The following is an 18,885-nucleotide window of genomic DNA, read 5'->3' on the forward strand; positions in this document are numbered from 1 at the left end:
TTCCAGATCAGCCTGGTCAAATCTCAGGTCTTTCCTCGTTCTTGGTCATGGGCCACACCACTTCGACTTGACCTCGCCTCGGTTCTGCCATGTCAAATGGCTAAACCCTGGCACATTCTCCGCTCTCGGGCCTGGGCCCTGCCACCTCGAGCGAGCTGGACACGCCCCACCTCAACTGTCCTGCACCTTTGAGGCTTAAGATTACACTGAAAAAATGCCAGGTTGTATAGACAGGCATTTCAAAAGTTCTTCTCTGAAAGAGAAATTGCAGGGATCGTTTACCAGAAAAATGGTGATTAATAAAGTAGCTAGTAGTTTTGTTTGCTACTGACAACCAGTTAGCCTGATCTCAGTAGCTGGGAAGATGTTGCAGTCAATTGTTAAGGATGAGTTTATGGAGGGCTTGGTGACACAGGACAAGATAGGACCAAGTCAGCTTGGTTTCCTTAAGGAAAAATCTTCCCTGACGAACCTGTTGGAATTCTATGAGGAAATTACAACTAGGATGGATAAAGGGGATGCAGTGGATGTACATTTGGACTTTCAGAAGGCCTTTGACAAGGTGCCACACATGAGGCTGCTTACCAAGTTAAGAACCTATGGTCCCATGGTATTCCAGTGAAGTTACTGGTATAGTTGGAACATTGGATGATTGGTAGGAGGCAGCAAGTGGGAATAAAAGGGACCTTTTCTGATTGGCTGCCAGTGACTAGTGGTGTCTCGCTGGGGTCAGTGTTGGCTCCGCTTCTTTTTATGTTATATATAAATGATTTCGATAATGGAATAGAAGGCTCGGTTGCAATGTTTGCAGATGATACAAAGATTGGTTGAGGGGCAGGTAGTGTTGAGGAAACAGGTAAGAAGCAGAAGGACTTAGATTAGGAGAACGGGTTAGAAAGTGGCAAATGAAATACAATGTTGGAAAATACATGACCATGCATTTTGGCAGTAGAAATAAATGTGCAAACTATTTTCTAAATGGAAAGAAAATCCAAAATCTGAGATGAAAAGGGACTTGGGAGTCCTTGTGCAGAATGTCATTAAGGTTAACTTGCAGGTAGATTCAGTGGTGAGAAAGGCAAATGCATTGTTAGCATTCATTTCAAGAGGCCTAGAATACGAGAGCAGGGATGTGATGCTGAGGCTTTATAAGGCATTGGTGAGGCTTCACCTTGAGTATTGTGAACAGTTTGGGATCCTCTTCTAAGAAAAGATATGCTGGCATCAGAGAGGGTTCAGAGGAAGTTCACAAAGATGATTCCAGGAATGAAAGGGTCATCATACAATGAATGTCTGATGGCTCTGAGTCTGTACTGACTGCAATTTACGGATGGGTGGGGTGGGGAGAGATCTTATTGAAACCTTTTGAATGTTGAAAGGTCTAGACACGGTAGATGTGGAAAGGATGTTTCCCATGGAGGGTTTAAGTCTTGGACAAGAGGGCAGAGCCTCAGAATAGAGAGATTATTTAAAACAGAGATACAGATGAATTTCTTTATACCAGAGGGTAGTGAAATTGTGGAATTTGTTAACATTGGCAGCTGTGGAGGCCAGGTCATTGGGTCTATTCAAGGCAGGGATTGATGAGTTCTTGATTGGACACCAGGAAAATGCTGGGGAGCAGGCTGACAAGGGGAAAACAGGATCAGCCATGATTGAATTGAAGAGCAGGCATGATGGGCCAAATGGTCTAATTTTGCTCCTATGCCTTATGGTCTTGTAGACTGCTAACTTCACTTAAATATGTTAATTCAAACGCTATCTTTGTTACTTCATTACATCACTAATTTAGTTTTGTTACTTTTTGGCTTTGGTATTTGTTATTTCAAAGCGTGTCATACAGTGTCAATCTCCTGACTCAGTCTCTCAGCAGTTGGTTTATTTTAAAATAACTGCTATACTACCGCAAAAAATGAATGTTCATGCAATTAATTGTGTTAATCATAATGAAAACTTAAGTTTACAATTTTTTATAACCATGCTTAAAGTTTTGCGGATTTAGTCATTATGCACATCCACTTCGCACTTAACAGACGAGTAAGTGCTTATACCTGAATAAACTGCATCAGGCTACCTTCACACAAATAAAACATCAGTGATCAAACATAGCAATTAAACTGACGGAAACTAAGAGGACATAGAAGGAAAGCCTCAGTTTAATCTCTTTTTTAAAAAAGATGCAAGATCTCACATAACATCTGCAATCAGTTGTGCATTTCTTCATATCATTTAAGTCTAGATTTTCTTCATTGCTTCAGTGAATACAGGCCCATCACAATTACAATGGAGACCATTCCTTTTAGCTAGCAATTAGAAAAATGTTAAAAAAAAGAAATAGACTGATAATTGCATGTTTTAGTACAAAATGCTTATTGTGTATATTTTTAAAAACTGTCTTTTTGTCAAAAGATCATTTTGGAGACAGCAACAACTATGGAGTATTTTGCACACTGAAAACAATTGACAGTGACATGCACTGACACCAAAAACAATGAAGAAACTGGAGGAGGCCACTTGGTCCATCGAACCAGCCCTCCTGTTAATATAGTATTGGCTTCCCTGCCATTGTGTCACCTTCACAAAGCATTCAATTGCCTGGCATTTACCTCATCTGAAATCACCTCCTTAAAGGCCACAGAGCAGAAAAAGAGCAGAAATAATCAAAAGCCTTTTCTAAGAAGTTGGATAATTTTTTGAAAGGTCTTAAAGGAGGAAAGGGATGTGGGCCAAGGGGGAGTTGGGATTTAGAAAGGATTTGCAAAGCGCACTGCTCAGGATGCAGAATGGCCTGTAGAGACAGAAGCTGCTATATTTCATTCCTTCATTTTCATATACATTAGTAAAAACAAATAGTATTCAATCCACGTCTTCTGAAGCTGTGAGTGACATTTGCTGTGAAATCTCATAAACAGAATGATTTTAATTGGCTCACATAACACAGTGAGACATTTGGCCTAATAAATCCATGTTGGGTCCCACCAGAGAATACATAAAACCTTATTTCCCTGCAGTCTGCAACTTACTCTGTCTCGCAAGTGTATCAATTCCTGTTAATGTCTGTCACTAAAAAGTCATTTACGGTAGTCAGTTAACTAGGAGGCAGGCGGAAAGTGGAGCACCATGAATGCACCCATGCATTTTCGGGTTGAGCATGCAAACTCTTCCCAGACAGCAGCTTGAATGCTATGAGCAGCAGGACAAAGTCTGTCTCACTTGCTGTCCTCCTTCCTTACCTGTTCATCTGTCATTTATGAAGAGCATGAATTACAAAATTACAACAAAGCTAAACCACAAACTTATTTTGACCCACAGCTGAGGTTGGCCATTCATTATGGTTGTTTTGGCATGTATTGTTATTTTGTTAGGTATTGTTAAAGCCTCTATCAGGAAAGAAATTAGAAATTAAACTACGGTGGTACAAATATTTTACTGAAATTAATCCAGCGAGTAAATCACAATTAATATCCTAGCCATTAAACCAGAGAATTAAGACAAATAGTGAGTTCATGTCTGATGAGTAGGTTACGTCACTCTTGATTCAGCCTGACTATTAGCAATACTTCTGCAAGTAGACCACAAGTGCAGGCTTAAGACTACTTGTGGAAGAAAATTGAAAGGCTAAATGAAAACAGATTCAAAGTAATGAATCTAAGTTTACTTGAGAAATAATGAGTTCCAGGTAGTGGTTATGATTAACAAAGAATCTTTGTGATCTTAACTAATTCAATTGTATTGACCATTATTAGTAGGCTTAAATATGTATAGAACACTAATTTAGTTCAATCAGCTTAGTTACACTAATTGGGGTGTAATCAGAATGCTAACTAGATATAGGACCGCTAGAAAGTGAGGATGGAGAAATTATGATGAGAGCAAGGAGATGGCAGATTAACTAAAAAGAGTAGTCTTCACTGTGGAAGACACTAGCAGTGTGACAGATGTTGAAGGGTGTGAGGGAAGAGAAATGAATGCAGTCACTTTTACAAGGGAGAAGGTGCTGAAAAAGTTGAAAGAGCCATGGATACATAAGACACCCAGACCAGGTGAATTGACCCTAGGGTTCGGAAAGAAATAGCAGTAGAGTTTATGGTGGCATTAGTAATGATCTTTCAAAACTCATTGAACTCTGGCATGGTGCCAGAGGACTGGAAAATTATAAATGTCACTCCACTCTTTATGAAAGGAAGAAGGCCACAGAAAGTGAAATTATAGACCAGCTAGCCTGACCTCAGTGGTTGGGAAGATCTTGGAGTTAATTGTTAAGGATGAGGTTATGAAGTACATGGACAAAGAACAAGATAGAACCAAGTCAGGATGGTTTCCTTAAGGAAAAATCTTGCCTGGCGAACCTGTAGGAATCTTTTGAGGAGATTACAAGTAGGATAGATAAAGGGGATGCAGTGGATGTTGTATATTTGGACTTTCAGAAGGCCTTTGACAAGGTGCCACACATGAGGCTGCTTACCAAGTTAAGATCCTATGGTCCCATGGTATTCCAGTGAAGTTACTGGTATAGTTGGAACATTGGATGATTGGTAGGAGGCAGCAAGTGGGAATAAAAGGGACCTTTTCTGATTGGCTGCCAGTGACTAGTGGTGTCTCGCTGGGGTCAGTGTTGGCTCCGCTTCTTTTTATGTTATATATAAATGATTTCGATAATGGAATAGAAGGCTCGGTTGCAATGTTTGCAGATGATACAAAGATTGGTTGAGGGGCAGGTAGTGTTGAGGAAACAGGTAAGAAGCAGAAGGACTTAGATTAGGAGAACGGGTTAGAAAGTGGCAAATGAAATACAATGTTGGAAAATACATGACCATGCATTTTGGCAGTAGAAATAAATGTGCAAACTATTTTCTAAATGGAAAGAAAATCCAAAATCTGAGATGAAAAGGGACTTGGGAGTCCTTGTGCAGAATGTCATTAAGGTTAACTTGCAGGTAGATTCAGTGGTGAGAAAGGCAAATGCATTGTTAGCATTCATTTCAAGAGGCCTAGAATACGAGAGCAGGGATGTGATGCTGAGGCTTTATAAGGCATTGGTGAGGCTTCACCTTGAGTATTGTGAACAGTTTGGGATCCTCTTCTAAGAAAAGATATGCTGGCATCAGAGAGGGTTCAGAGGAAGTTCACAAAGATGATTCCAGGAATGAAAGGGTCATCATACAATGAATGTCTGATGGCTCTGAGTCTGTACTGACTGCAATTTACGGATGGGTGGGGTGGGGAGAGATCTTATTGAAACCTTTTGAATGTTGAAAGGTCTAGACACGGTAGATGTGGAAAGGATGTTTCCCATGGAGGGTTTAAGTCTTGGACAAGAGGGCAGAGCCTCAGAATAGAGAGATTATTTAAAACAGAGATACAGATGAATTTCTTTATACCAGAGGGTAGTGAAATTGTGGAATTTGTTAACATTGGCAGCTGTGGAGGCCAGGTCATTGGGTCTATTCAAGGCAGGGATTGATGAGTTCTTGATTGGACACCAGGAAAATGCTGGGGAGCAGGCTGACAAGGGGAAAACAGGATCAGCCATGATTGAATTGAAGAGCAGGCATGATGGGCCAAATGGTCTAATTTTGCTCCTATGCCTTATGGTCTTGTAGACTGCTAACTTCACTTAAATATGTTAATTCAAACGCTATCTTTGTTACTTCATTACATCACTAATTTAGTTTTGTTACTTTTTGGCTTTGGTATTTGTTATTTCAAAGCGTGTCATACAGTGTCAATCTCCTGACTCAGTCTCTCAGCAGTTGGTTTATTTTAAAATAACTGCTATACTACCGCAAAAAATGAATGTTCATGCAATTGTGTTAATCATAATGAAAACTTAAGTTTACAATTTTTTATAACCATGCTTAAAGTTTTGCGGATTTAGTCATTATGCACATCCACTTCGCACTTAACAGACGAGTAAGTGCTTATACCTGAATAAACTGCATCAGGCTACCTTCACACAAATAAAACATCAGTGATCAAACATAGCAATTAAACTGACGGAAACTAAGAGGACATAGAAGGAAAGCCTCAGTTTAATTTCTTTTTTAAAACAGATGCAAGATCTCACATAACATAACTGCCCAGGTCCCAACAGTACCCCAATGGTTTTTGAAATTGTCATCACCAAGTGGATAAGCTCCAATTCCAACTACTAAATGCTCCCTATGCTGTGCGTCTCAAATAGCCTCTAACAACCAAGTCCACCTCCTGGCCTTTACACGTGTCTTTGCCAAGCTCGACAGAACCATTTCTGTTAGGAGAAGGGACAAAGGCAGATTACTAGTGCCTTAAAACCAGTCACTTCGGGCGAATGAGGCTCATCTTGGAGAATGCAAAATCTGATCTCAAATCTCTGCTGCCTTGTGGCAATGCCCACTCATAGGGAAAGGCTTCAGGATTAAACCACCGAGGAGAAACCCGAAGCTGGAGTCACTAAAGTGGTCCTACATCGAGTTCAATGCTGACTGGCAATATCAGCGAATCCACTGAGGCCAAACCGTATCAGACTCTGCCGTTCCTTTGGATTCATTGGCTGTGTGAAGAGGGAAAGCCTACTTTCGTGGGGAACAGCTCACTCTCCACATCGTACTGCCTGGACTTGTGCATCACATAGACAGCTAGGAGAAATATCCATGGTTAACCCCAACCTAGGGTATCATTGTACGTCCCAACCTAAAGCTGTAGAATTATAAGACCAAAAGCACAACCTTCTCATACTGGATTAAATATACAGCACTGATCCACTTCTGGCACCTAAAGCAAGTCATAATAATACAGCCCAGCACCAAGTTTGCATTCTCCCTGGGACTACATAGGTCTTTCCTGGGTGCTCCAGTTTTCTCCCACCTCCCAATGGTGTTTAGGTTGGTGGATGAATTGATCCCGAGTGTGCATATGGGTGGTGGAATTTGGAAGGGAAGTTGATGGGAATGTTGTGAAGGCTGCATCAGGCTCTGTGGGCTCAAGGATGTTTCCTATGCCCCTCTATGTGACTCTTATCATTCCAATTGTAAGGCGTAATTCATTGGGTGCACAGTCTAAGCCTTTCAACATATTCACACAAATTTTTATGACTTCATTTCAGCAACTGCCTGCCAATTACAACTTTTCACACTTCAACTCACCTTCAGCCTCTCATACATTTCATTTTTAGCATTGTAGTCTTCGTGCTGTACTGTAGGACCTAAAGAATTCTCTCACTAGGGGTTTCCTTGTGCATTTTCTCTCAAAGTGTAACTAAAGCATTTGGTCATCAGAGACTATGTTTATGTCCAATCACCTTAAACTTAACAAACGTTGGAGCTGAAAATCTATTTGCTGGGAATAAAGGATCAGGCCCTCAGAACCTGAGAAAATATCCCATTTATAGCATTAATGAAAGAACCTTTAAAATAGTGATCAACAAAAACTAGATTGAACTTTCTGGTTTAATGCCAGCCAAAATTCCACACTTTTTAATATGGGAAATGTGAGATGATACAGGTTGGTAGGAAGAATCAGAGGAGAAATAGACTAATAGACATAGTTCTAAAATGAGGCACACACCTACAAGGCATAGAGGAGAAACGCAAAAATGTTACGATGACCCTTTCTAAAACACTAGTCCAGCCTCAACTGGATTATTCTGTTCAATCTGTGGTGGAATCAACAAGCGTCCAGAAAAGATGGCTCCTGCAAAGAGGGTCAGCATCAGAAGGATAAATTAGAGCTGTCTTTGGTAAAGAGAAGGCCAAGGAAAGAATCAATAGAAATATATAAACATTGACCTCACAGATGGTGCAATGTTTGAGGGCTAGTTGGGGCATTTATGGGGTGGCACAGCAGCATAACACCATTACAGTGCCAGTAATCGTAGGTTCAATTCCTAGTGCTGTCTGTAAGGAGTTTGTACATTCTCCCCGTGACCACATAGGTTTCCTCTGGGAACTCCACTTTCCTCCTAAGCTCCAAAGATGTATTGCTAGGGTTAGTAAATTGTGGTCATGCAAAGTTGGTGCCAGTAATGTGCCTCCACTTGCACAATCCTCGATGATTGATTTAACACAAGCAACACATTTCAATATAAGCTTTGGTGTACATGTGTGTGACAAATTAAGTTAACCTTACAGGGAAAGAGGACTAAGGATCGCTTGCAGGATGTTGTTGAAATCTGGAATTCCTCAGTCTACAGCTGTGATAGTTGCATCTGCAGAACTGCTCATGTTTACAAGTTGTATAGAACCAGGTTTCATAGTTTCCTTCAAAAGAAGATGAGATAAGTACATCTAATGTGGTAAAACAGTAAAGGCTATGGAGAAAAGGCTGGATGGTGGAATTAGAGAGATGCCTTGACACAGCGGGCTGATAGGTTTCCTTCTGTAACTATTTATTCATCCTATGAAATTTATGTCCAACACTTTGTGAATGAAACAATCTGAAAATATAGGGGAATATGGGCTAAAAGCAGTCAAATTGAATTAGCTTCAGTACACATTTCGGTTGGCGTGAATGAGTTGGGCCAAAGGGCCTGTTCCCACGTGGTATAAATCAATGAATCTACAAAACAGCAATGCAGGCTGAATTTTGCTTTAAATAACACACAGCCTGTCATGAATTGTAAATGATAACTTTGAATCACATGGCACATCATTCTGTCAATACTGGACATGTCACAGCTTATAGCTGCGAACATTATAAGCCTATAGCACAACCTTGTAGTGCAGGATGAAAATTTCTAGCACTGAGTCACTGCTATCTCACAGCCTTAATCTCCAATATTATCAGTGTGCAGCTTGCACGTAGCTACTGACCAGATTATTGAAACTCCACTATGCAGATGAGCACAAATGTTCTGGTAGTCAGCTGATCTAAATAGACAATAGACAATAGGTGCAGAAGTAGACCATTTGGCCTCTCGAGCCTGCACTGCCATTCTGAGATCATGGCTGATCATCTACTATCAATACCCAGTTCCTGCCTTGTCCCCATATCCCTTGATTCCCCTATCCATAAGATACCTATCTAGCTCCTTCTTGAAAGCATCCAGAGAATTAGCCTCTTCTGCCTTCTGAGGCGGTGCATTCCACACCCCCACAACTCTCTGGGAGAAGGAGTTTTTCCTTAACTCTGTCCTAAATGACCTACCCCTTATTCTTAAACCATGCCCTCTGGTACTGGACTCTCCCAGCATCTGGAACATATTTCCTGCCTCTATCTTGTCCAATCCCTTAATAATCTTATATGTTGCAATCAGATCCCCTCTCAATCTCCTTAATTCCAGCGTGTACAAGCCCAGTCTCTCTAACCTCTCTGCGTAAGACAGTCCGGACATCCCAGGAATTAACCTTGTGAATCTACGCTGCACTTCCTCTACAGCCAGGATGTCCTTCCTTAACCCTGGAGACCAAAACTGTACACAATACTCCAGGTGTGGTCTCACCAGGGCCCTGTACAAATGCAAAAGGATTTCCTTGCTCTTGTACTCAATTGCCTTTGTAATAAAGGCCAACGTTCCATTAGCCTTCTTCACTGCCTGCTGCACTTGCTCATTCACCTTCAGTGACTGATGAACAAGGACTCCTAGATCTCTTTGTATTTCTCCCTTGCCTAACTCTACACCGTTCAGATAATAATCTGCCTTCCTGTTCTTACTCCCAAAGTGGATAACCTCACACTTATTCACATTAAACGTCATCTGCCAAGTATCTGCCCACTCACCCAGCCTATCCAAGTCACCCTGAATTCTCCTAACATCCTCATCACATGTCACACTGCCACCCAGCTTAGTATCATCAGCAAACTTGCTGATGTTATTCTCAATGCCTTCATCTAAATCGGTGATGTAAATCGTAAACAGCTGTGGTCCCAATACCGAGCCCTGTGGCACCCCACTGGTCACCACCTGCCATTCTGAGAAACACCCATTCACCGCTACCCTTTGCTTTCTATCTGCCAACCAGTTTTCTATCCAGTCTTCCCCCCGATGCCCTGAGCCTTGATTTTACCCACCAATCTCCTATGTGGGACCTTATCAAAAGCCTTCTGAAAATCGAGGTACACTACATCTACTGGATCTCCCTTGTCTAACTTCCTGGTTACATCCTCGAAAAACTCCAATAGATTAGTCAAGCATGATTTGCCCTTGGTAAATCCATGCTGGCTCGGCCCAATCCTATCACTGCTATCTAGATATGCCACTATTTCATCTTTAATAATGGACTCTAGCATCTTCCCCACTACTGATGTAATGCTGACAGGATGATAGTTCTCTGTTTTCTCCCTCCCTCCTTTCTTAAAAAGTGGGATAACATTAGCCATTCTCCAATCCTCAGGAACTGATCCTGAATCTAAGGAACATTGGAAAATGATTACCAATGCATCCGCAATTTCCAGAGCCACCTCCTTTAGTACCCTAGGATGCAGACCATCTGGACCTGGGGATTTGTTTACCTTCAGTCTCATCAGTCTACTCATCACCATCTCCTTCCTAATGTCAATCTGTTTCATTTCCTCTGTTACCCTATGTCCTTGGCCCATCCATACATCTGGGAGATTGCTTGTGTCTTCCCTAGTGAAGACAGATCTAAAGTACTTATTAAATTCTTCTGCCATTTCTCTGTTTCCCATAACAATTTCACCCAATTCATTCTTCAAGGGCCCAACATTGTTCTTAACTATCTTCTTTCTCTTCACATACCTCAAAAAGCTTTTGCTATCCTCCTTTATATTCCTGGCTAGCTTGCGTTCGTACCTCATTTTTTCTCCCCATATTGCCTTTTTAGTTAAGTTCTGTTGTTCCTTAAAAATTTCCCAATCATCTGTCTTCCCACTCACCTTAGCTCTGTCATACTTCTTTTTTTTTAATGCTATGCAATCTCTGACTTCCTTTGTCAACTACTGTGGCCCCTTTCCCCCCTTTGAATCCTTCCTTCTCTGAGGGATGAACTGATTTTGCACCTTGTGCACTATTTCCAAGAATACCTGCCATTGCTGTTCCACTGTCTTTTCTGCTAGGATATCCGTTCAGTTAACTTTGGCCAGCTCCTCCCTCATGGCTCCATAGTCTCCTTTGTTCAACTGCAACACTGACACCTCCGATCTGCCCTTATCCTTTTCAAATTGCAGATAAAAACTTACCATATTATGGTCACTACCTCCTAATGGCTCCTTTACTTCAAGATTGTTTATCAAATCCTGTTCATTACACAACACTAAATCCAGAATAGCCTTGTCCCTGGTCGGCTCTCGTACAAGCTGTTCCAAGAATGTATCCCATACGCACTCTACAAACTCCCTATCCTGGGGTCCAGCACCAACCTGATTCTCCCAGTTCACCTGCATGTTGAAATCCCCCATAACTACTGTGAAATTACCTTTGCCACATGCCAATGTTAACTCCCTATTCAACTTGCACCCAATATCCATGCTACTGTTTGGATAGTTTAAATAGTTAGCAAAACCCAACTCAGCTCTGGTTTTTCATTTTCCGATCATCTAACAGATAACATACAGTATTTGAACAGAAACTCATTTTGCAGAAGTACTTGTATGTCACCTTTAAAAGCACATTCTACAAACACAGACATTTTACATATTTGCCAAAACTGAAATGGGAAAAATAAAAATGAAAGTAAATTGAAATTGGAAACACGAAACATCTTGTTGCATTGATTAAACTTCTGAAAAATACCATACTTGTTGGGAAATGGTGGTCAAGCTGAATGGTACTTTGCAGCTATTTATAGTGTTCTGCTTTCTTGCTCTCTCACAGAAAGCAGACTCCTCTCAGACACTCTCTTACTGCAGTGGTAAAAGTGGTAAAAGCACTTTTGCTCTGGAAGTAATGCTTAGTTATTGTCTGGGAAGCATGCATCATCAGTGGTTTGGAAGCATGTAGTCATGGAAATACATTGGTAACCTTCATGATGTGAGAAGTTCAGGCTGGGTTCTAGAGAATGTGTGAGGCAATTCGATTTTACGTCTAAGCTCAGGCAGGATTGCTTGAACAAATATGTGGAAATGTTGGGATGGATGAGTAAGTGATGCACTTCTTGTCCTTTCAATTATTGTCCTTCCCTCTTTTGCTGCCATAATACCATTAATCAAATCCCCCCCCCCCTTCCAAACACCAAATAAATATATCAACTTATTCAGTTTTCTGCATTTGAAGGAAACAGAATTTGGAAAGATAAATACTGTCAGAGACAGCTGAAAGTAAACCACATCAACAATTTAACACATCACTAAAACAAGGAGAGAAACCTGTGGAAGAGACTGAAGCAAAGCTTATTTTCCAGCCTTACTCACTTTATAAAGTCTATGTTTAAATGCCAAAGAGTCAGGCCTTATCCCCACTCCTAAGCTTGTGGGTCCCACTGCAGGCATTCCAATAGGACTCTGAATTCAGGCTTTAAGGTATTTTGGAAACATTAGTGAGGAGACGAAGGAACATATTTGAATGAACTGAAGGATTATTTATAAGATCCCTCAGTAAAATTAGTCAAAGATAAATGAAACACATTCTTTTAGTCTCACCAACTCATCTGGTAACGTAATATGTAAATGTTTTGTGTGCACAGAAGCTCTTCCTGTAGGTAGGAGCCAGATCACTCTTCACTCGATTCCATGGGCATCAAAATCACCTTCCTAGTAATGCTGGACTCTGTACAAAACTGTACCTTGCAGCCACTGCTATTGAGGCAAGATGCCAATCAGCTAGCCAGCACCCTGACTCTGCTGTGATCCTTTGGCATCAATGATCACTAGTAGTGCAGCATCAATCCTGCAAATAATCTCAGGAGGTAATTTTAATCCTCTAACTAAATTTTAACAGTGAATCATTTCTTGAACCTGAATGACACTCTACATCTACTCTTGACAGAACCTGCCTTTTTGTATCAGCTCAGGCAGATGCAAAAATGCAAACGTCAAACAGACTGAGGATACAACTGAAATGACAATCAACATGTGAAGATGTGATGGCAACTAATGATGAATATTAGGGTGGGAACAACTGTTAGCTATTAATGATTGTATGGTATTATGTCAATAGATTCATTTCGGATGCTAAGCCTTTTCATCTCAGTCATCCACATATTCAGCATAGATACCATAAAAATCATAAAATCTAGAAGGCATGGAATAAGGAAGTTATAACTACCATCACAAACCTTTTTACATTGTTTGGATCAGTTTGTATTCCTTCCTATTTATTCAAAAATCACTTAATTGGGTTTGAGAAGGATATCTTGAAAATACACAATATATTCTGTTTAATTAATCTGTGCAGATGCTTACATATTTTACATATTGTGCCCCCAAAGAATAAACGGCAGTTAAATGTTAGAACGCCAAAGTCCCCCAGCTCCCCTCCCTCCTGCACATAACCAAGAGCAAGCAATGATCCCCCCTCCCCTCACCAGCAAAAAAAAGCATTGGTACCCACCACTGAGCACTCAAGTGTTCAGCAAAGACACGGACTTGCTGTACCCCAAAGACTACTCATTCACCCAGTATTCGACATACCACAGGCTTTCTCTCTCTTCCAAATAAGGGAGAAAGAGGTGTCTCTGTTTCACAGCAAGAGGGGAGACATAACAAACAACTCGCTGGTTTACAGCATTAAAAGTCTGTTGAATCGCTTTTTCTGAGCTCTGTGCCCAAAGATCTCAGGTCTCCGGGCCTTATTCTCTTAGGCCGCACCCATGGTATGTCGAATAATGGCCAGTCGTGAAACCCTGAGAGTGGGTCCCATTCCCTCAAAGAACCATAGTCAGTATGTAACTCCAAGTCAGGGTCTTCAAAAGAACCCTGAAAGGGAAAAATAGAGATATTAAAGACAGAAATGAAGATGCAAGCAAAGGAGTCGCTGTTAGGTGCCAATGACTCTGCTCCTCCTCTTCCTTGGATTTTATGCAGTCCTTAACTTCCCTTGTCAGCTACAGTTGCATACCTCTGCTATTTGAGAACAACCTCTTCTTTGGGACATGTCTATCCTACACCTTGTGAACTATTCCCAGAAACTTCAGCCACCTCTGCTCTGCTATCATTCTCACCAGAATCCTCTTCCTATGCACCTGGGCAAGCTCCTCTCTCGTGCCTCTGTAATTCCCTTTATTCCTTTGTGAAACTCATACATCTGACTTATGCTTTTCCCTCTCAAATTGCAGTATGAATTCAATCATATTATGATCACTGCCTCCTAAGGCTCCCTTTATATTAAACTCCCTCATAAGATCTGGGTTACTACATAACACCCAATCTAAGATAGCCTTTCCCAGAGTAGCTCAAGCACAAGCTGCTCTAAAAAAACATCTCTTAGGCAATCAACAAAATCCCTCTCTTGCAAACTGACACCAGCCTGATTTTTCCAGTCCCCTTGCATTAGAGAGCCAAGATGGCAGCGCGACGCAGCTTGCAGCGGCCACTCCGGAGCTGATATGTTATTTGTTTTATTTGTTAAGCGGGATGCTGTGAGCAATCCTAATCTGATGGAAAACGGACTTGGGAGCATGGAGGAACATCTGGAAATCTTCAGGAAGGCCTTCTTCGTTGCTGCTGCTGCTGTGAGGTCCGGGTCTCTGCTGAGAAGAACAGGCCCCCAGTCCTCGGGGTCGCCTTACTGGTGGCCATTGGCGGGGGAGTCTTAATACGCTCTGAAGAGGATGGTTCTCCGAGAAGCTGTGCCAGAGGGGATGGTCGGAGGCTCGGAGGTTCGACTGACTCGGAGTCCGCTGCGGTTGGGGTGCTTTCACTGTGTGCTGTGTCTGCGAGGCTGGATCCGACGGAGCTTTCATTGTATGCTGTGTCTGCGAGGCTGAGTCCGGCAGCGCCATGGAAGTCCATAGCGGGGGTATTCCCTTCTGCCGCCTGCGTGGGATGACGAGTCTATTGGGACCCTGAGGACTTGTGGAAACTGAGTGCTGGTTTCTTTCGAACTTATAGTCTTTTAACATCTTTGGACTATTTTTACCATGCCCATGGTCTGTTTTTTTAATCAATTATGCTGTTGTTTGCACTGTTGTAACTATATGTTGTAACTATGTGGTTTTGTGCAGGTCCTGTAGCTTTAGTTTTTGGTCTCGTTTTGTCTGGTGGATTTGGAGCTCCTTTCTGGGGAACGCGCTAAGATGGTAGCACAATATTAATACGCAACAGCCTCTCCGGTCTCTGGATTGGGGATTGCCAAACGTTATGTGGATTTTCTGATGTAGTCTGTTTTGTCATGTGCTTTTATGATATCATTCTGGAGAAAAGTTATCTCATTTTTTAACTGCATTGCATTTGTGGTTTCTAAATGACAATAAACTGAATCTGAATCTGAAGATTGAAGTCTTGCATTACAATTGTGACATTAACCTTATTACATATCTTTTCCAGCTCTGTTTGCAGTTTCAACCCCAGATCCTGGCTAGTATTTGGAGGCCTATCTATGATTCCCATAACTTTTTTTTCCCTTGCAAGTTCTTAACTCCACCCACAAAGATTCAACATTCTCTGACCCTACATCGCCTCTTTCTAAAGATTTAATTCCACCTCTTACCAACAGAGCCACACCACTGTCGATGCCTTCCTGCCTGTCCTTCTGATACAAAATATCCTTTGATGTTAAGCTCACAACTATGGCCTTCTTTCAGCCATGACTCAGAGATGTCCACAACGTCATACTAACCAATCTCCAATTGCGCCATGAGTTCCACTTTATTCTGAATGCTACATGCATTTAAAAACAGTGCCTTCAGTCCTGCATTCTTCACCCTTTTGAATTTTGCCTCTGTGGTACAATTTAACTGCATTTGTACCCAATCATTGGCTTGTCCTTCCTTACATTCATGTTACACCCTTTATCATCCTCAGCTCGATCATATTTGTTTCCATCCCCATGCCATACTAATTTAAACCACTCCCAACAGCTCTAGTAAATCTGTCCAGAAGAATATTGGTCTCCATCGGATTCAAGTGTAATGCGTCCCTTTTTATACACATCATACCTGCCCTGGAAGAGGTCCCAATTATCCAGAAATCTGGAAGTGAAGCATCACAGCCATTCATGATGTTAGTTTTCATTTTGTAGGAGGTAATGGCTGGTAAACACTGCCAGAGTTGACATGCATGCAATTCTGCCTTTAACCTCAAACAGGATTATTCTTTCACTCTTAGAACAGCCTTCTGAAGTTCATTTCTGGATTTCTTGTGCAGTTCTGGATCACCAGTCTTGAATAACACACACACCAGTAGACACCAAATTTCCTGGTTCATCCATGGCTGGTTTGGGTATGTCCAGTATGTTCTTGAAGGCATATGCATTCATAAATAAATTAGATGCAGTTTTTACAAGAAAGAACATAATTAGAACCAAAAAATGCCCATCTTAGGACAAAGAGATTAGAGTGGTTCATCACCCACAAAATGATAGAGGGGCTCAACATGTAAGGTAAAATCACTGGAGGAAAATAATCAGTGAATATTTTGGACTATGGCCCAAGAATATGGTGGGTAGAGAGTAAGGAGTACAAACTGGTAGGTGATAGATGAAGATGAAGGTGGGTGGGTAGGCAGGGATATACAGGTAATACTAAGCTGGGAGGTGATAGGTGGAAAAGTAAAGGACTGCAGAAGAAATCTAATAGGACAGAACAATGGACCTATGGAAGAAAAGTAAGGAGGAGGGGAACCAGAGGGAGGTGAGGAAATAAGAAGGGGTGAGAGGTTAGACAGAATGTAGAATGGATAAAGAGAGGAGGAGAGGTGATAAGTTACCAGAAGTTGAATAAGTCATTGTTCCATGTTATCAGTTTGGAGGTGACCCAGACAGAATACCAGGTGTTACTCTTCCACCCTGAGTTTGACCTCATCTTGGCATTAGAGGAGGCCAAGGACAGACAGGTGAGAATGGGAATGTGAGGTTGAAATGGGTAGCCACCAGGAGATCCTGCCTTTTGAGTAGGCAGAGTGAAAACTTCCAGCAAAGTGGTCTCACAATCTGTGTCAGGTCTCACCAATGTTGAGGAGGCCACACTGTGAGTACAGGATACAACAGATGACCCTGAAAGACTTGCAGGTGATGTGTCACCTCATCTGGAAGGACGTTGGGGGCCATGAATGGTGCTCAGATAGGTAATGTAGGGCAGCTAAAACACGTCATGCTTGCAGTAAAGGGGGGAAGGAAAAGATGTGCTCAGGGGTAGGAGCCCTTTGGAGATTTGGCACTTTTTAATCCTGGCTTCTGCCCTCTTCCTTTCCAGTCTTGATGAAAGGTGTCGGCCTGAACTATCAGCTGCTTATTCCCTTCCATAGATACTGCATGAATTATTAAGTTCATCGAGCACTTTTTATTGGTTGCTCTGAATTTCTGCAGAATATCTTGTGGTTATCCAAATGGTTATTGTGTCGGTTAATTGTAGCGATTAAGATTGTGCAGGTTCGTTCAAGAACCAAATGGAAGAAAGTAGCTGTTCTTGAACTTGGTGGCAAGACGTTTCAGGCTGTAACTTCAGTCTGATGGAGGCTGTGAGAAGATGGCCTGGCCTGAATGGTGGGGTCCTTTGTGATAGATGTTTCATTCTTAAGGCAGCACCTCTGGTAGATACTACCACTAATGGGGAGGGAAGTGTCTGTGATGTTTTGGGCAGAGTCCACTACTTCCTGAACTTCTTACATTCCTGCACATTCAAATTGCTGTACCAGACACAGGTACAACCATACAGGGTACCTTCAGCATTCATTTTGTAGAATTCATTAGTGTGTGGTGATAAGCCGAACCTCCTTAATCTCAAAGTACAAAGTAAATTTATTACCAAAGTATATAAGTGTCATCATATATAACCTTGAAATACCTTTTCTTGTGAGCATACACAGTAAATCCAAGAAACACAACAAAATCAGTGAAAGACCATACCCAATAGGACAAATAACTAAGGTGCAAATGACAACAAAATGTGCAAATGGAAAAGATAAAAATATAATAAATAGATAAGAATATTGAGACGATGAGATGAAGAATCCTTGAGAGTGAGTCCTAGATTGTGGGAACATTTCAGCAATGGGGCAAGCAAAGTTACCTCCTCTAGTTCAAGAACCTTGATGGGTGAGGGATAACTGTTCCTGAATCTGGTGATGTGAGAACGTGACATGGGTGGTGGGGAGTCCCTGATGATAGATACTGCTTTCCTGCAACAACATTTCATGTAGCTGTGCTCAGTGGTGGGGAGGGTTTTACCTGTGATGGATTGGCTGTCTCCACTACTTTTTGTAGGATTTTTCATTCAAGGACAATTGTATTTCGATGCCAGGCCATGATGCAACCAAACAATATACTCTCCATCACTCATCTACTGATTTTTGTCAAAATTTTAGATGTCACGCCAAATCATCACAAATTTATAAGGAAGTAGAGGTGCTGCTGTGCTTTCTTCATAATTGCACATAAATGCTAGGACCAGGACCGGTTCTCTGAAATGATAACACCGAAGAATTTGAGGTTGTTGACCCTCTTCATCTTTGATCCCCCAATGAGGATGGGTTAATGGACTTCTGGTTTCCTCCTCCTGAAGTCAATAATCAGTTCATTGGTCTTGCTGACATTGAATGAGAGGTTGTTACTGTGGCACCACTCAGCCAGATTTTCAGTTTCCCTCCTATATGCTGATTTGTCACCACCTTTGTTTTGACCTGCGACGGTGGTGTTGTCAGCAAACTTAAATACAGCATTGGAGCTACGCTTAGCCTCACAGTCTTAAGTATAAAGTGAGTAGAGCAGGGGGCTAAGCACACAGCCTTCTGGTGCACCTGTGCTGATGGAGATTGTGGAAGGGGTGTTGTTGCCAACCTGAATGGCCTGAATCCTAAGAAACGGTGGTGTATTTTCCTTTTGATTGCATCTATGTGCTTGGCCCAGGAAAGTCATCT

Source organism: Hemitrygon akajei, chromosome 5, assembly GCF_048418815.1.
Source record: "Hemitrygon akajei chromosome 5, sHemAka1.3, whole genome shotgun sequence".
NCBI lineage: Eukaryota > Metazoa > Chordata > Chondrichthyes > Myliobatiformes > Dasyatidae > Hemitrygon > Hemitrygon akajei.